Raw genomic sequence first — 18,036 nt, forward strand, 5'->3', positions numbered from 1 at the left:
TTACTTTTCTATATGGGGATTATAGGTGGAATATTGTTTAAAAATATACATTGGAACCTATTTAACCCATTTCTGATAAGAATATGCATGTCATTTTTATTCTACATTGTGATTTTGGGTCGAATATTGTTTATAAATAATACATACAAACCTATTTAACCCATTTCTGATAAGAATATGCATGTAATTTTTATTCTACATTGTGATTTTGGGTGGAATATTGTTTATAAATAATACATACAAACCTATTTAACCCATTTCTCATAAGAATATGCATATAATTATTTTTCTACATATGGATTATGGATGGAATATTGTTTATAAATATACATAGGATCCTATTTCACCCATTTCTGATAAGAATATGCATATAATTATTTTTCTACATGGAAATTATGGGTTTAATATTGTAGTTAAACATACATAGGGGGGCGTGGCCGAGAGATGGCAGAGTTGAGGACGCACACCTCGGAGCTCTGTGCGGGGAAGCCCTGAGAAAGATCAGCAAACCGTGCCAGTGAGAGCCAGACTTCATGCCAGGGGACCGCAAACACCCGCTGGACTTGGGGGTTCAGAAAGGATCAGAAATAACACACTATTTCCTTAGGCAGCACGCGGCTTCATCTCCCGCCGCGCCGGCCAAGATGGCGCCGCCGTGTGTGCCTCCGACGAGCGCCGCCATCTCATCCAAGAAGGGCACCCAGCCGGGACTCAATGCTGGAGGAGACCGAGCCGCTTCGGATGACAGGTCAGCCTCCCCCATACTGTCCCCTGTGATCCCCATTACTGACATTCCACCCAGCTGCAGCCACACAAGGGAGCCAGGTGACGCTGTGGAGGGCTCTCTTAGAGACATTGTGTCCGGCCTACCTACAAGGCAGGACCTGCAGGAAATGGCGGCAACCATAGTAAATGCACTTTCCAGGGAACTGCATGATTTGCGCCAACAGGTGGACACAGTAGAAGAGAGGGTCACTGTGCTGGAGTCCTCTGTTATGAATACATGTGATATTAAAGGTCTGTATATACGGGAGACATCTTTTGTCTGCTTGCTAGATTTGGGGTTAAAGTCACAAAGACGAGCCACTCGTTCCCATTCTGTCCCTGGGGTTGATTCTTCAACGTCACTTACAAATGCCTCCTCAGCAGCCCGATTATTTGCTTTTGTCTTCTGTAATAACTCATCTTGTCTTATGTACCACTCTTCTAGCTCCTTAGCAGCTTTGTCCTTCCACTCTCCTTCTTGCATTACCGCCATAGAACAGGAGCAGCGTGGCTTTCGCCGCCATCTTGTTGATATTCAACTGAAGCTAGACGACGGCGAGAACAGGAGCAGACGCAACAATTTGCACCTCCGTGGCATCCCTGAAGCCACCATGGGGTCAGACCTACGCGCAACTGTGGCAGCTATCCTGAATCAGGTGCTCGGTAAACCGCCTACTGCAGAGTTAGAGCTGGACATGGTCCACCGTATTCCAGGACCCAGGACACCCCCTGCTGATTCCCAGGATCCTGATGCCACAGACCTTCCACGAGATGTCCTTTGCAGAGTACACTTTTTTACTATAAAAGAGGAGATCATGCGAATGGCATGGGAACGTGGCCCAATTGACTTTGATGGAGCATTGATCAGGATCTATCCGGACGTCTCCAGGCAGACAAGAGCAATGCGAGGCCTTTTGGGACCGCTGCTAGAGGTAATCCGGTCGGCGGAGGTGACGTATCGCTGGGGACACCCCCTTCCATCTCATCGTGCGGAGGCCCTCGCAGCAGAATTCTACCTACGCTCACCGGACCAACTCCCAGACCTGTTCAGCTTCCTTGCCAAGCCGGCTGTAAGTGTCCCCAACTGGTTTGACTACCTATTGTCCTTGGAGGCCCTGGGCCCACCTCTGCCCAGGCCGCAACGAGTCCGTAGACCGCGCTCGCGTGCCACTAGCCGAGAGACTGTCAGACCTCACCCGAGGTCTTCCGAAGCTTAACCTTCCATCTCATCCCAAGGACTGGTAAGACAAGATGAACGCTCACACTACATAACCTCCCCGGGTACCCCAAGAATTCTAGTTCCTCCCCTACAGGAGGCCGGGGAAACCGTTTCGATATACAACACCCAGGCCTGAGTTGATTGCCATACATAACACACTCTCAGGATTCGTGTCCCCAGGATGTGCCTTTGAACCCCTCTGGGGAACGACAGATTGTCAACTGACTCTTGCTAGCCTGCTCGGGGAGGTGATGGGTTAATCCAGTCTGCTAGTAATCCGGGCCTGCTTGCCTGCACGCCGCTGCTCCCATACAGATCCACTACTGGTGGCCGGCCCGGGGGGGCGGATGGAGTGGGGGGGACGGTAAGCGGGCTGTTAATCCCGACACCTCAAGATGTTAATCTTTAGACAGGTGGGTTCCACAACCTTAGATATTAGCCCTGGAGGCCCGGTCTGTCTCCCTGCTTCCCCCCAATAGTTTATTGGTTCATTGAACGCGCTGTCGGCCACCCGGGGTTCCCCTAGGACCCTTTCCGCCCCTTAGCTCCCTCTGGGAGGATATGCAGGTAGGTGGCTACGCAGTATGAGGGGGGAGGAGGGGTAGCTTTATGGTTTTATGGTTTTGTAATGTGTAACAACCCTGGGGATGTGACAACTGCAGGCAACATGCTCTGCCTGTTATGCTCTGTTATGACTCTTATAACGGTTTATTTCACTATGTTATCATCTTATTGTTTTACATTTATAATATTGGTTCCGACTCCGCCCTTCAGGGCTCATTTCAGTACTCCTTGATACAAAAGTAAAGGACTCTTGGTTCTGTGCTGCGGGCTGCACCGTGGGGCGCCATTATGGACCATGCCGGCAATATCATGTGATTGCACTGGTGATGGGGTCCGGTATGGCGTCCGCGGGTCTCCCGGAGACGCAGTCACTAAGTGGTCGCGGCGGAGGGTGTCCGGCAGCACTGCTGTAGGTGCCCTCAGCAAAAGTTATGTTTAGCTATGTTTAGCTGTGTTAGTTCTCGTATTAGAAATAACATGACTCTCAGAGGCGCTATCTCCACATTCTATGTTCACTCAGACTTCTGCCTAAATTCTACTTATTTTCGAGTAGATCTCGACGCACTTTCCACCCCCACATTAGGGCGGACGTTTAGTGTGCAACAGGGGCCCATAGTTAGTCTACGACAGAAATCGCTCACCCTCCTCACCCCATCCCTTTTCCCCTCCCCCTTTTTCACCTTACTACTCTCCTCTACCTGATCTACTCTCCTCTCTCTCTGGCCTCTGCCTGAAGGGGGTTCTGTTTGTGGGAGTTTCCCATACATATACTGCCAACCATTTCCCTGCCAGAAGACACGATGGGTCACCTTAAGATCACCTCTCTAAATGTGCAGGGCGTCAATATATCGGAAAAGCGCTCACAGCTACTGGCTGACCTGCGTAGGGGCAAAACACATGTAGCTTTTCTGCAGGAGACGCACTTCCGTGCAGGTTCTATACCTAGACTGACTAATGGGGCCTTTCCTGTAGCATACCATAGTGTCTCTCCAATTTCCAAGTCAAAAGGGGTAAGCATCATCTTGGCTGTGTCGGTTCTATGGGTATTTGAGGCACAGCGGACAGACGAGCAGGGCCGCTTTCTTCTTCTAAAGGGAAGGGTGTCTGATGTGTAGGTCACATTCCCAAATGTTTATTTCCCCAATGCACTGCTTCAATCAGAGGAAACCCGCGCGGAGATACTGAACGCATTGCGGGAGTATTTCGCGGTCAATGAGGGGTCAGTCCCCAACCCCCTTGTGGTCTGGGAAGCCCACAAGACGGTTGTGAGAGGTGCACTGATCAAAATAGGAACCCGCCTCAAACGAGATAGACTGAAACGTACAGAGGAACTCCTAGCATCAATTCGCAAACTAGAGAGAATACATAAAGCTAGTCTTGCCCGCGCAACCCTCCGGGATCTACAGAAGGCCCGTGAGGAACTCTGTACTCTGTTGTTCCATAAGACCAAACAGAAACTGGCGTGGGCGCGACGTACTATGTTCGAGTTCTCAAACAAACCCGGATCACTCTTGGCCAGAGCCCTGCAGGGCCCTCGCACGAAAACATATATCCCACATATACAGTCATCCTCAGGGCGGAAGCTAAATACCTCCTCAGATATAGCAGAGGAGTTCCGCTCCTTCTATACAGGTCTCTATAACTTAGAAAGAACGGAACCTAGGGACTCCCCTTTGGAGGGCAGGCAGTCCCCCCAAACGTATGTAGCTGCCTCAGGCATGCCATCATTACCAGAGGATGTGAGGGAGGAGCTGGAGGAACCCCTGACGGTTAAAGAACTGGGCGTGGCTCTGGCCTCCTCGAAACCGAAAAAGGCCCCTGGCCCTGATGGTCTAACCCCAGTGTACTACAAAACCTTCTTTGATATCAAAACCTGTCGAAACCTTTGGTCTCTGCCCTAAACACCCTTACGGAAGGGAATGCCTTCCCCTAAGGGCATATATCTCCCTTATTCCGAAAGAGGGTAAAGACCCATCACTTTGTGGGAGCTACCGTCCAATTGCACTCCTGAATTCGGACCTTAAACTCTTTGCCAAGATTTTAGCTAATAGGTTGCTTCCACACATACCGAATCTGATTCACAGAGACCAGGCAGGCTTTGTGCCGCTACGTGAACCCAGAGACAACACGATTCGAGTCATCAATCTGATACATGCGGCAAAGACCACCAAAAAGGCCCTTCTTCTGCTGTCAACCGACGCAGAGAAGGCCTTCGATCGCGTCAACTGGTCCTTTATCCGGGCAACTCTAGAGCACATAGGTCTTCGCTCATCCATGTTACAATGGATACGCTCCTTGTGCGTCGGTTAGAGTGAACGAGACGAGATCGAACTTCTTTGATATCCGAAATGGTACCCGACAGGGTTGCCCCCTCTCCCCTCTGATGATGAATTGTACTCGGCCAATTTTGACCCATTACTTTTACGCCTTAAAACTGACCTACTACACTGGCATTCCCCGACGCTGACGTGGTTCGGCAGATGCAAGTGCCCTGAAGATGACTCTGCTGCCAAGGGTGCTATACCTGCTTCAGGTACTCCCCATCCGACTGCCTCCAGCGTTCTTCAAACGAATTGACTCCATGTTCCTGGCATTTGTCTGGTCCCACCGCAAACCACAAGTCCGACTCCAACTCCTTCATTTGGCGAAAAGTAGGGGTGGGGTGGGCTTGCCGGACATTAAGGCTTACTACAGAGCAGTCCACCTAACTAGGCTGGTGGATTGGCACAGCCATGCAGAGGCGAAACACTGGGTTGCAATGGAGGAGGAGGACTCCGGGGGTTTGGCCAGGAGTTGGCCCTGGATTACAACACCACTACCCAAGGGTATCATTGAACACCCCACTCTTGGCAGTACCTTAACGGTGGCCAGAGATGCTTTTCGGTGCTCATCTGTATCCCCGCAGCCGTCCCCCATGGTGCCGATTCTAGGTAATCCGGAATTCCTACCTGGATTGCGGAGCCCTCAATTTAAGCGACTCGCAATGAGCACCAGGCTGTGCTTACATGATTTCATGGAACCCAATGGCCAACTTTCCCTAAATGTCGGGACGTTGGTGGAAGACCCCCCCTAGATGTCTGGAGCAGCTTACAGCTGCGGAATTTTCTACGCAGCTTAGATACGCAGAAACCAGGCATTACCCGCAAACTAACTGAACTGGAGCTCATTTGCCTTCGTAGGGACACTGCCTTTCACTGATATACTCATCCCTAACGCAACCAGAGGAAGGATACGTGCCCCCGTTTCTCACTAAATGGGAGGAGTAACTGGGAATCCAATTCACCGATGTACAGAGACAAAAAATTCTTTATTTTGCCCAGAAATCCTCCATTGCGACTAGGGTGCAAGAAACTTGTTACAAAATCACAACACGCTGGTACAGGGTCCCTTGCCATTCTGCATCGCTTCTTCCCTCAGGTACCCAGCCTCTGCTGGCGCTGTGGTGCTGAGGAGGGGACGATGTTGCACATCTTCTGGTCATGTTCCAAACTTGCCCCTTTCTGGCTAGGGGTGACCCGCACAATCGGACACCTCACAGGTGTCTCCCTGGAGGGGAACCCTGCAGCCTGTCTGCTCCATCTGTCAGAACGACCCATTAAAAAATATAAGACCTCTCTCACCATCCAACTTCTGAATGCCGCAAAGGCATGCATTCCCTTGTGCTGGAAATCGGAGAGACCACCGGCGAAATCCCTGTGGTTTACTAAAGTAAATGAATTAAGGGACATGGAAGATCTTACGGCTACCCTACACAATAGGGAGGAGACCTTCAGGGAAACCTGAAGACCCTGGCAGCACTTCATATACACGGAAGCATATCTTCAGGAAATGGCGCAATCCAGCTAACTGAATGAACCGGTTCTACACCTCAGGCAGGGGTCAATGCACCTCATATCTCATATTTCATATTCTCATATCTTCTGTATTCTTTCTCTCTAATATCTTAACCTCCCGCTTCTACTCCCCTTCCTGTTCCCTCTCCCTTCCTTGCCTCCCCCCCCTTATTCTGGTCACATTCCTCATTTCCCCCCGGGAATATTAGCCTCTATATAACGCATTCTCATGCATTGGTTTCTCTATGGCCAGATACAAAGAAAATCCTAAAATCATCTACCTTCTCATGTGGTCCCATGTCTGGGCTTCATAGCCATTCAGCTCCCTACCCTATTATTTTTATTATCTTTAAGAGAAAACATTATCTATCACTGAGTGATGCAATCTAACACTTAAAGGAATCAGTATTGAATCAAGCAACGAAGATCCCAGAGCACCTCCAAGGTCCCATACTTTGGCAGTAGTGTTCTGCCGGGGTATAATCCCCACATAGTTAAACATATATAGGAAAAAATTAAACCTATTTCTGTGATGAATATGCATAAAATTATTTTTCTACATGGGATTTATATGGGTGAAATATTGCTAATAAATATAAATATCAACATATTAAACCTGTGATATAAATATACATGTAAATATACATAGGAACCTACTTAACCCATTTCTGATAAGAATATGCATATAGTTATTTTTCTATATGGGGATTAAGAGTGGAATATTGTTTATAAACCTACAAAGGAATCTATTTAACCCATTTCTGATAAGAATATGAATATAATAATTTTTCTACATGGGGATTATGGGTGGAATATTGTTTATAAATATACATAACCCATTTCACATAAGAATATGCATATAATTATTTTTCTACATTGGGATTATGGGTGGAATATTGTTTATAAATAATTGAAACGGTTTGATTTAAAGCCCATACGCAGGCTGATTTTTGGTCCTTGTGTACTGCTGTCTAACAGAAGCCGATTTAACAACCGCCTTGTCTCAAACGGTCATGCTCGGAAAACCAGCATTCTATCAGAGCTTGCAGCCCCTTCAGAATGCAATGTCTCAGCGGGGGGAGATCATAAGCATCACTTATATGATATAATTTTCTGCACCCAGCTTTAGTTCATATGTGTGAATTTAAATTGCTAGTGGGACTTTTTGCAACAATTATAGAAGTCCTGCTATCTTACAAAACTAGCAATGGAGTCCGTTAGCTAGTTTCAGCAACAAAATATGTAATTTTCCATCAACATTCCTATATTTAAAGTCAGCCCAACACACATAAAAAGAAAAAAAAAAAGGATCAACCAAATTTCCAGGTTGGTCATGGAATCACTGGTGGTGAAAGCAGATCTGATGTAGAAATACAGAAATCAAATTCAAAGGCAACATAAGCAGACCCTCAATCTAAGGTTTAAAAAACTGAAGTTATATACAAATGCCAGTGTTCATCTGTGGAGCCTTCAAGGATATGCGCCCAAGTTGCATAGAGAGGGTGTGTACAAACAGCCAAAGTTTAATAGGCCTACCGAAAAACTCCAGTTAAACAGAATGTACAGATCATTAAGTTATGATACATCAATACTGTACATGTTTCTTTACATCAAATACAGAATACATATTTTTTTTAAATAACCATGCAGTACAAACTCTAAGGACATTTATCACAACATTACTCATTTCCATTTTACATAGAATCGTAAACACAAAACTATTGACTGCTTTAAATGATATTTCAGATCTTGGGAGAAAGATTGCATTTTTGGTGTGTGATGACAAAAAAAAAAAGTGTATGTGCTTACTTCTACATTCCTCTGGTCTGTAAAAGCCACAAAGGTATGTTCTAAATGGCACAAACAAATATCCAAGCTGACTTATATTACTACTAAATTTAGGGCAATTGTGACATAAAAAGGAATTAGCATTCCCTTCCACAGTAGTCCTCCAACTACATTAGAACTTGATGTATTTCATAATAATTGCAGCATATATAGTTTATTTAAGGCAATTAGGCAGCGGCTGACTGCAGTATTTTCTGAAACATTTCTCTGTACCTGTGCTATTCATAATGCTTATGAATGCATAATCTTCATTAGTAGAAAATGGCACTTTCATCATTCTGGAAAGTGTCAACCATCCTAGACATAGCAAGTATTTAATCCACAAGCGAAAAGCATTGTTCTTTACCCTTTTAGTGCCAGTCCACACCAGATGTAGCCCCGCGCGCTCCTCCGCGCTAAAAAATCTATGCAGTGTTTTCCATGCATTCCAATGGCTTCCAAAGTAGAAAGAAAAAAAAAGAAAAAAGTAGAGCGTGCTGCATTTTGTATCAAAACGCACTGGAACTGCAGGTGGTGTGAAGTGTAAGCAAAAAATAATCCACGTATCCGTGCATTTTTGTGGTTTGAACTGGTTCTAAAAATGTATGCACAGCGCCCTCCATGCACACCAATGGCCCCAGTCCACACCAGCGCAGCCAGCTGCCAGTGCAGATCTGACTGCACTAGCGTGAACCAGAGCCACCGGAATACACAGAAAACACCGCGCACGCACCTTCAGCGCAAAGAAAAAGTGCACGGAACTGCATCTGGTGCGAACTGGCCCTTAATGAAAATGAAACTATGCTGTCTGCAGGACAGCCAATCTTTAGTCTATCCACAGAGCAGCACTCCCTCTCTGAACCCTGGAATTACAGGGATGTTACATCACTGCTCTCCTGAGGCTACTTCTCACCCCCCCTTTTTTTTCTTTGCATTCGTGGTGAAGTGCTGATATGTGTGCAGTCAGTGAACAACTTCTGCCATGGTAGGAATAACTTTTCCCACAGTGAAATCCAGTGACAGCTGTTTCTAAGCAATTTTTTAATTATTTAGAATGTGCGTTGCTGAGGCAGTCAAAGTCATGTATACCCTCCATAAATGAAATTAAAGGCTGGGTGTACACCAGAAATTTTTGCTACAACAATCAACACCTGTTAGCACTCCACTACTAATCACTAACAATAGCCACACATAGGCAACTGAGTGATGTATGCAGTATATTTAAATGTAGCAAAATGCCACATTTTGGATTGTGGCATGTAGAAATGATCAGTTGTCCACTGCTACATAACTGTAGCAATTGGTAGCGGTTAGCAGCTGGGCAAAAAATTCCCATGTGTTTCCCAGCCTAAAGCCCGCGACACATGGGCCGAAAATCAGTATGCTAAGATACGGTCTTCTTCCAGCAGGGAGGCAGGTGGGGAAATCCATCCCCTCTGGAAGAAGACAGTGCAGCCGCTTGCGATAATTGGAAGCAAATCCGGCAGTTTGGTTGTACCCAACTTGATCAACTTGGTACATTCAGTCTGCTAATTAATAGTTCGACTCTGGCGGTTCCTGCTGAACCGGTCGAGATTCTAACAATGCATGGTAAAAGGACCCTTAAAACGTTTAGTCGATACATTTTCAATTAAATATGTGCACAGCCTATGCTTTAAAGATATTAATTAGTTAGCATGCAACAGTAACAAATCTCAAGTTCCACATATCAAGGAATTAAACATTTTACACATTTTGTGAAAGTTACCAAAGGTTCACTTATTACAGTATATACAGTAATAAAAGTATACAGTAGAGAAAGGTAAAGTCCCATGTAGGGGGTTATTGACACCTGTTTCATCATTGGAAGATTACTCCTCTACTTCTGTTCAGGTGACAACTGTAAAAACTTGGATTTCGCATCAGCAACAAAGCTGTTCCAGCAACAAGGTTACCAGGTCATACAAAGGGGTGAACTTCCCCAGAGGGGTCACAGACAATATTAAAACCCTTTAGAAGTTGTAACACTTCGAGGCTATATCCAAAAGCAAAAAGTTTGGCTTTAGATACACTTAAGGCTTGTTGGTAAACTAGAAAATAAATACACCCAATTGTTAATATAGTAAGTTCTTGCTACCGGAACCACAAGTGGAAGCCATGCCCGTAACTGTCAGGCTTGCAATGCCTCATGGGATCTGCAGTCCCGCAACAGCCGGAGGGCCACCAGCCTGAGACACCTGTCCTATACCATACCCGGAGAACAAGAACCGTTTGTACAGCCCCTATTCTCTGGACAAATCAAAGACTTGAATGAATCGAAGGATTGAGCAGTAAATATGCTTGGTATATACATTACTCAAAAAGGTAAAAAATCTAATATGGCACAGGTATATTTAACTTCCAAAACAAAAAAAGATGCATTTTTACACAGAATATATTGTTAACACTGAAAGCAATATTACAATTTATCTACAGTTATTCTGGAACAATCTGGGGCCAGTGCAAAATGGAACAATGCAAAGAAATCATATCTATACCGTGGCTCAATTATTATATTGGGAAATCTGTTTCAGATGCGGTCTTAAAGTTGCAAAACTACAAGAGGTTTTACAAGAGGTTTTAGTCCAATGAAGCCCTGAGAGTGGTCATTACATGAGTAAAAGATCTCTGGAGACGAAACTGTAGCAGTTACTATAATATTCTCTCTACTGAGAGTGTAGAGAAGCTGACATAATTGCTTACAGCCTATGGGAAGACTGACTTGTTCTCAACAGTGCATGTACAGGATACTGCAAAGGTTCAAGCAGCCAGAAATATATCCTGAAGATGAAATAATCCAAGCACTACAGGCATTCCAATGGATGATCTTTCACTGCTATGTAGTGCTTGTGGGCATATGTCGAGGAAGCATCTGAGAAGGTGGCAGGTAACTTGTTAAAGAGAATATGTGAAATTACATACACATATACATACTTTACAGATATACTAATGAAGACCTCAATGAGACTACTGAAGGAAAAAGCTACTCAGCTAAACATATCAGGACCAGGAGATGAGGACAGAAAGTACCATATCATTTTTCTATATACAGATCAATGGCATTTAACCTAAGAGAAGAAACTGTTTGCTGTGGTTTGTGTGCGTAGGTAGAGGTCTATCAAATCCTTCAAATTCTTTAGAATTAAGAGAACTATAAGTATCCACAATCTTAGACTAACTATATTACTCACAGAATAATGGATTACTTACCCAGTGTAACATTTAAAAACCAAAATGTAAAATTTATTTGGCATCCTGCACAAAAGCACTGGGCTCTTGGATCTGCGTGCGTTTTACCTGATGTGGCAAATGCATTTACATTAAGTATAAACATAACATGTGGAAAGCTACATACAGATTGATAGATTATATTCTGCATTGTTCTGTTGGTGGAAAGTGAACACAAGAAAGTCTGCCGTTTTCATTGATCCCTTCTGTATATACACAAGTTGGTTTAAGCTTTATAAGATTTTATAAGCCACCAATAAAATCAATTTACATAAGAATAAATCCAAAAGAGCTGTTGGGTTGCTGTTGCCAAGACAGCCATTAAAAAACCTCAAAAAATGTTGCCATCACAGCAGACACAGCTGACTGTGCCAACTGCTGCGACACCATCCACAGCTTTGAACACTGTGCATGTTTTGAGCAAGTTAGGCAATGACTGCAAATACCATAAACTACTTACAAACAGGCAGCTATCAAACACTCATATGGATGTACTTCAAGGTTCGGTCCACACAAACATTTCACACATCTATACATTTTTCAGGTGAACAACCTCAAAAATGCAGTCACTGGGTTCAATGTTTCCTGCAAAAACTGACATAAGAACTGTCTACTTAGATGCTATGTATGATAGTAATTGGGGGGGGATACTAACAATTTTCTTAAACATAATAGGGTCCAAATTTCATTGTCAGGGACAAATGTCAACATTACAAACTTTTTTTTATTTTTTAGCAGGGTGCAGATTTAGTGCCAGCCTTGTAAATACAGGTCATAGTGAAACATACAGTCAGTATTACAACATGCTGTATAACTTAACGAAGGATCTCCAAATTTTAATCAAATTGTTAAGTGTGGGATAAAAAAAAAAAAAACCCTCCACAAAATTACATATTCACCTACAGGGACGCAGCATTGGTCCGAGACCAAGAAAAGAGTGTTCCCCTGGCTGCTGATCACTCCGTTCTCAGTTTTTCCTGAGCAGAGAGTGGTGATCATTGACTCACTGGAGTACCGAGCTATGGAGGGGGTAGGAGTGGCTGGCTCAGGCCTCTCAGAGGAACGCTGAGAGACTGAACCAGCTGCCCCGTCAGGCATCTGGGTGGATCCCAACATCGTCAGGTTTGCTGCAAAGTCTGAATCATCTCTGACATCAGCAAGCTTTGGTCTGCTGACTGAATCTGGGTCACAGGTGTGCTGAACTAAGTGAAATCCAGTGACACAGTCTTATGGCTCATGACATACGTCTCTTTTAAGGACACATATGAAAATTAGGTGAATAAGGTTTCCAATCAGATGGCAGGAGCCAAATGAGACTGCTGACAGAATCGCTCTACAGTTAACTACATAACAAATGTAATTATGTCAAGTTCAATAAAAGAACTGAACATTTACATGTGAATGTTTTTAGCAACACTAGCAAGAGTTAATACAATAAAAAAGAAAAAGGAAAACCTGACAATCGTTCCAATCTACTCCATCGAAACAAAATAAAAAAAATTTGCCTTTAGTTTTAATACTTTAAAAAGGAGAACCAGTCGAGAAAACTAAGATGAACTGATTTAAAGGAATATGAGCAGACTGAAATCTTTACAAAACACCCATATTACAGACATAAAAGTGTAAAGCTGAGCCCGGTGAAGGCCACAATTCTCTCTCAACCTAAAGCCTTTCACAACGCACATTAAAGGCTTATCTTGCATCCAGCGGTAGTTAAAGCCCTTTTGAAAAAGTTGTAAAAACTTGCAATGGCACATAAGCCATATTACAATGGTAGTAACAAAACATAAGACAAAAGAATGGCCATTTAAGGCATCTAAAAAAATCCTTATGGCTTTTGTTGGTGAACACTATTATACATGGTTAAAAAAAAGTGTAGAATTAAGCAAACGAAATGGTTTGTAGCACATCTTGCAAGAGGATCCAGGTCTAATCATCAGGAGGTTTTCATGAGAACACATAATGGCATCCTCCCCACTTGTATAGGTAAAATGCCTTAAAGTGCTGTTTTATCTCACACTGCATCGAGAATCACACATTCGCGCTGTCGAGGTGGGGGGGGCGTGCTCCACGAGACTGTACAACGAATGGCGCGCACTCCACTATCTGCGGAAGCCATGCCTCCTTGGCTGTGTGCGCGTGTGTCCCTCGTAATGCGGGAAATATGAACCTATTAAATCCGTTTCTGATAGGAATATGCATATAATTATTTTTCTACATGTGGAATATTGTAGATAAACATACATAGCAACTTATTAAACCTAGGCATATCATTATTTATCTACATATGGATTAAGGGTGGAATATTGTTTATAAATATACATAGGAACCTATTTAACCCTTTTCTGAGAAGAATATGCATATAATTACTTTTCTATATGGGGATTAAGAGTTGAATATTGTTTATTAACAAACAAAGGAACCTATTTAACCCATTTCTGATAAGAATATGAATATAATTATTTTTCTACATGGGGATTATGGGTGGAATATTGTTTATAAATATACATTGAAACCTATTTAACCCAATTTCTGATACGAATATGCATATACATTTTTTTCTACTCGGGCATTATGGGTGGAATATTGTTTAGAAATATACTTAGGAACGTATTTAACATATTTTTCATATGAATATACAATCATGGTGGAATATGTTTTTTAATTATGCATAGGAACCTTTTTAACCCATTTCTGATAAAAAATATGCATAAAGTTATTTTCTATATGGGGATTAAGAGTGAAATATTGTTTATAAACATACAAAGGAACCTATTTAACCCATTTCTGATAAGAATATGAATATAATTATTTTTCTACATGGGGATAATGGGTGGAACATTGTTTATAAATATAATTAGGAACCTATTTAACCCATTTCTCATAAGAATATGCATACAATTAATTTTCTACATGGGGATTATGGGTAGAATATTTTATAAAAAGATAGACAGCAACATATTAACCCAATTTCTGATAAAAATACGCATTTCATTATTTTTCTACATGTGAAATATCGGTGGAATATTGTTTATAAATATACATAGGAAGCTATTTAACCAATTTCTGATAAGATTATGCATATAATAAATTTTCTACACAAAATTATGGGTGGAATACTGTAGTTATGCATACATAGGAATATATTAAACCTTTTTTTGATATAAATATGCATTAAAAATATTTTTCTACATGGGGATAATGGGTGGAATGTTGTTCATAAATATAGATTGGAACCTATTTAACACATTTCTGATACGAATATGCATATAATTATTTTTTTACATGGGGATTATGGGTGGAATATTGTTTATAAATATACATTGGAACCTATTTAACCCAATTTCTGATACGAATATGCATATACATTTTTTTCTACTAGGGCATTATGGGTGGAATATTGTTTAGAAATATACTTAGGAACGTATTTAACATATTTTTCATATGAATATACAATCATTTTTCTATATGAGCATTGTGGGTGGAATATTGTTTTTAAATCTACATAGGAATCTATTTAACCCATTTCTCATAAGAATATGCATATAATTATTTTTCTACAAGGGTTTTAGGGGTGGAATGTTGTTTATAAATATACTTAGGAATCCATTTAACCCTTTTTCCCTAGGAATATGCATACAATTATTTTGGATACAATATTTTTTATAAATATACATAGGAACCTACTTAACCCATTTCTGATAAGAATATGCATATAGTTATTTTTCTATATGGGGATTAAGAGTTGAATATTGTTTATTAACAAACAAAGGAACCTATTTAACCCATTTCTGATAAGAATATGAATATAATTATTTTTCTACATGGGGATTATGGGTGGAATATTGTTTATAAATATACATAGGAACATAATTAACCCATTTCTGAAATGAATATGCATATAATTATTTTTCTATATGGGGATTATGGGTTGAATATTGCTTATATATATATATATATATAGGAACATATTTAAAAAATTTCTGATAAGAATATGAATATAATTTATTTTTACATGGGGATTATGGGTGGAATATTGTTTATAAATATACATAGGTAAATATTTACCCATTTCTGATAAGAACATGCATATAATTATTTTCTACGTGTGGATTATGGTTGGAATATTGTAGTTAAACATACATAGGAATATATTAAACCTATTTCTGATATGAATATGTATAAATATATTTTTCTACATGGGGATTATGGGTGGAATATTGTTTATAAATAAACATAGGAATCTATTTAACCCATTTCCGATAAGAATATGCATATAATTATTTTTCTACATGGGGATTATGGGTGGAATATTGCAGTTAAACATACATAGGAAAAAATTAAACCTATTTCCGTTATGAATATGCATAAAAATTATTTTTCTACATTGGGATTATGGGTGGAATATTGTTTATAAATCTACATTGGAACCTACTTAAACCATTTCTGATAAGAATATGAATATAATTATTTTTCTACATGGGGATTATGGGTGGAATATTGTTGATAAATATACAAAGAAATCTATTAAATCCGTTTCTGATAAGAATAGGCACTTAATTATTTGTTGGGGGGAATATTGTTTTATAAACATACATAGCAACATATTAAACCTATTTCTGATAAAAAATATGCATACAATTACTTTTATCTATGGGGATTATGGGTGGAATATTTTTTATAAATCTGTTTAGCAACCTATTTAACCCATTTCTCATAAGAATGTGCATACAATTATTTTTCTATATGGGTATTTTGGGTGGAATATTGTTTATAAATCTACACTGGAACCTACTTAACCCATTTCTAAAAAGAATATGCATAAAGTTATTTTTTTATATGGTGATTAAGAGTGGAATATTGTTTAAAAACATACAAAGGAAACTATTTAACCCATTTCTGATAAGAATATGAATATAATTATTTTTCTACATGGGGATTATGGGTGGAATATTGTTTATAAATATACATAGGAGCATATTTAACCCATTTCTGAAATGAATATGCATATAATTATTTTTCTATATGGGGATTATGGGTTGAATATTGCTTATATATATATAGGAACATATTTAAAACATTTCTGATAAGAATATGAATATAATTTTTTTCTACATGGGGATTATGGGTGGAATATTGTTTATAAATATACATAGGAACATATTTAACCCATTTCTGATATGAATATGCATATAATTATTTTTCTACATGGGGATTATGTGTGGAATATTGTAGATAAACAGACATAGCAACTTATTAAAACTATTTCTGATAATAATAGGCATATCATTTATTTCTACATATGGATTATGGGTGGAATATTGTTTATAAATATACATAGGAACCTATTTAACCCATTTCTGATAAGAGTATGCATATAATTACGTTTCTCTAATGGGGATTATGGGTGGAATATTGTTTATAAATATACTTAGGAACCTATTTAACCCATTTCTCATAAGAATATGCATACAATTATTTTTCTACATGGGGATTATGGGTAGAATATTTTATAAAGATAGATAGCAGCATATTAACCCTATTTCTGATAAAAATATGCATTTCATTATTTTTCTACATGTGAATTATCGGTGGAATATTGATTATAAATATACATAGGTAGCTATTTACCCATTTCTGATAAGAATATGCATAAAGTTATTTTTCTATGTGGGAATTAAGAATGGCATATTGTTTATAAACATACAAAGGCACATATTTCACCCATTTCTGATAAGAATATGAATATAATTATTTTTTTACATGGGGATTATGGGTAGAATATTTTATAAAAAGATAGATAGCAACATATTTAACCTATTTCTAATAAAAATACGCATTTCATTATTTTCTACATGTGAATTATCGGTGGAATATTGTTTATAAATATACATATGAACCTATTTAACCAATTTCTGATAAGATTATGCATATAATAATTTTTCTACACGGAAATTATGGGTGGAATACTGTAGTTATGCCTACATAGGAATATATTAAACCTTTTTTTGATATAAATATGCATTAAAATTATTTTTCTACATGGGGATAATGGGTGGAATGTTGTTCATAAATATAGATTGGAACCTATTTAACACATTTCTGATACGAATATGCATATAATTATTTTTCTACATGGGGATTATGGGTGGAATATTGTTTATAAATATACATTGGAACCTATTTAACCCAATTTCTGATACGAATATGCATATACATTTTTTTCTACTCGGGCATTATGGGTGGAATATTGTTTAGAAATATACTTAGGAACGTATTTAACATATTTTTCATATGAATATAGAATCATTTTTCTATATGAGCATTGTGGGTGGAATATTGTTTTTAAATCTACATAGGAACCTATTTAACCCATTTCTCATAAGAATATGCATATAATTATTTTTCTACAAGGGTTTTAGGGGTGGAATGTTGTTTATAAATATACTTAGGAACCCATTTAACCCTTTTTCCCTAGGAATATGCATACAATTATTTTGGATACAATATTTTTTATAAATATACATAGGAACCTACTTAACCCATTTCTGATAAGAATATGCATATAGTTATTTTTCTATG

The sequence above is a fragment of the Aquarana catesbeiana genome, linkage group LG05, assembly GCF_042186555.1.
Source record: "Aquarana catesbeiana isolate 2022-GZ linkage group LG05, ASM4218655v1, whole genome shotgun sequence".
NCBI lineage: Eukaryota > Metazoa > Chordata > Amphibia > Anura > Ranidae > Aquarana > Aquarana catesbeiana.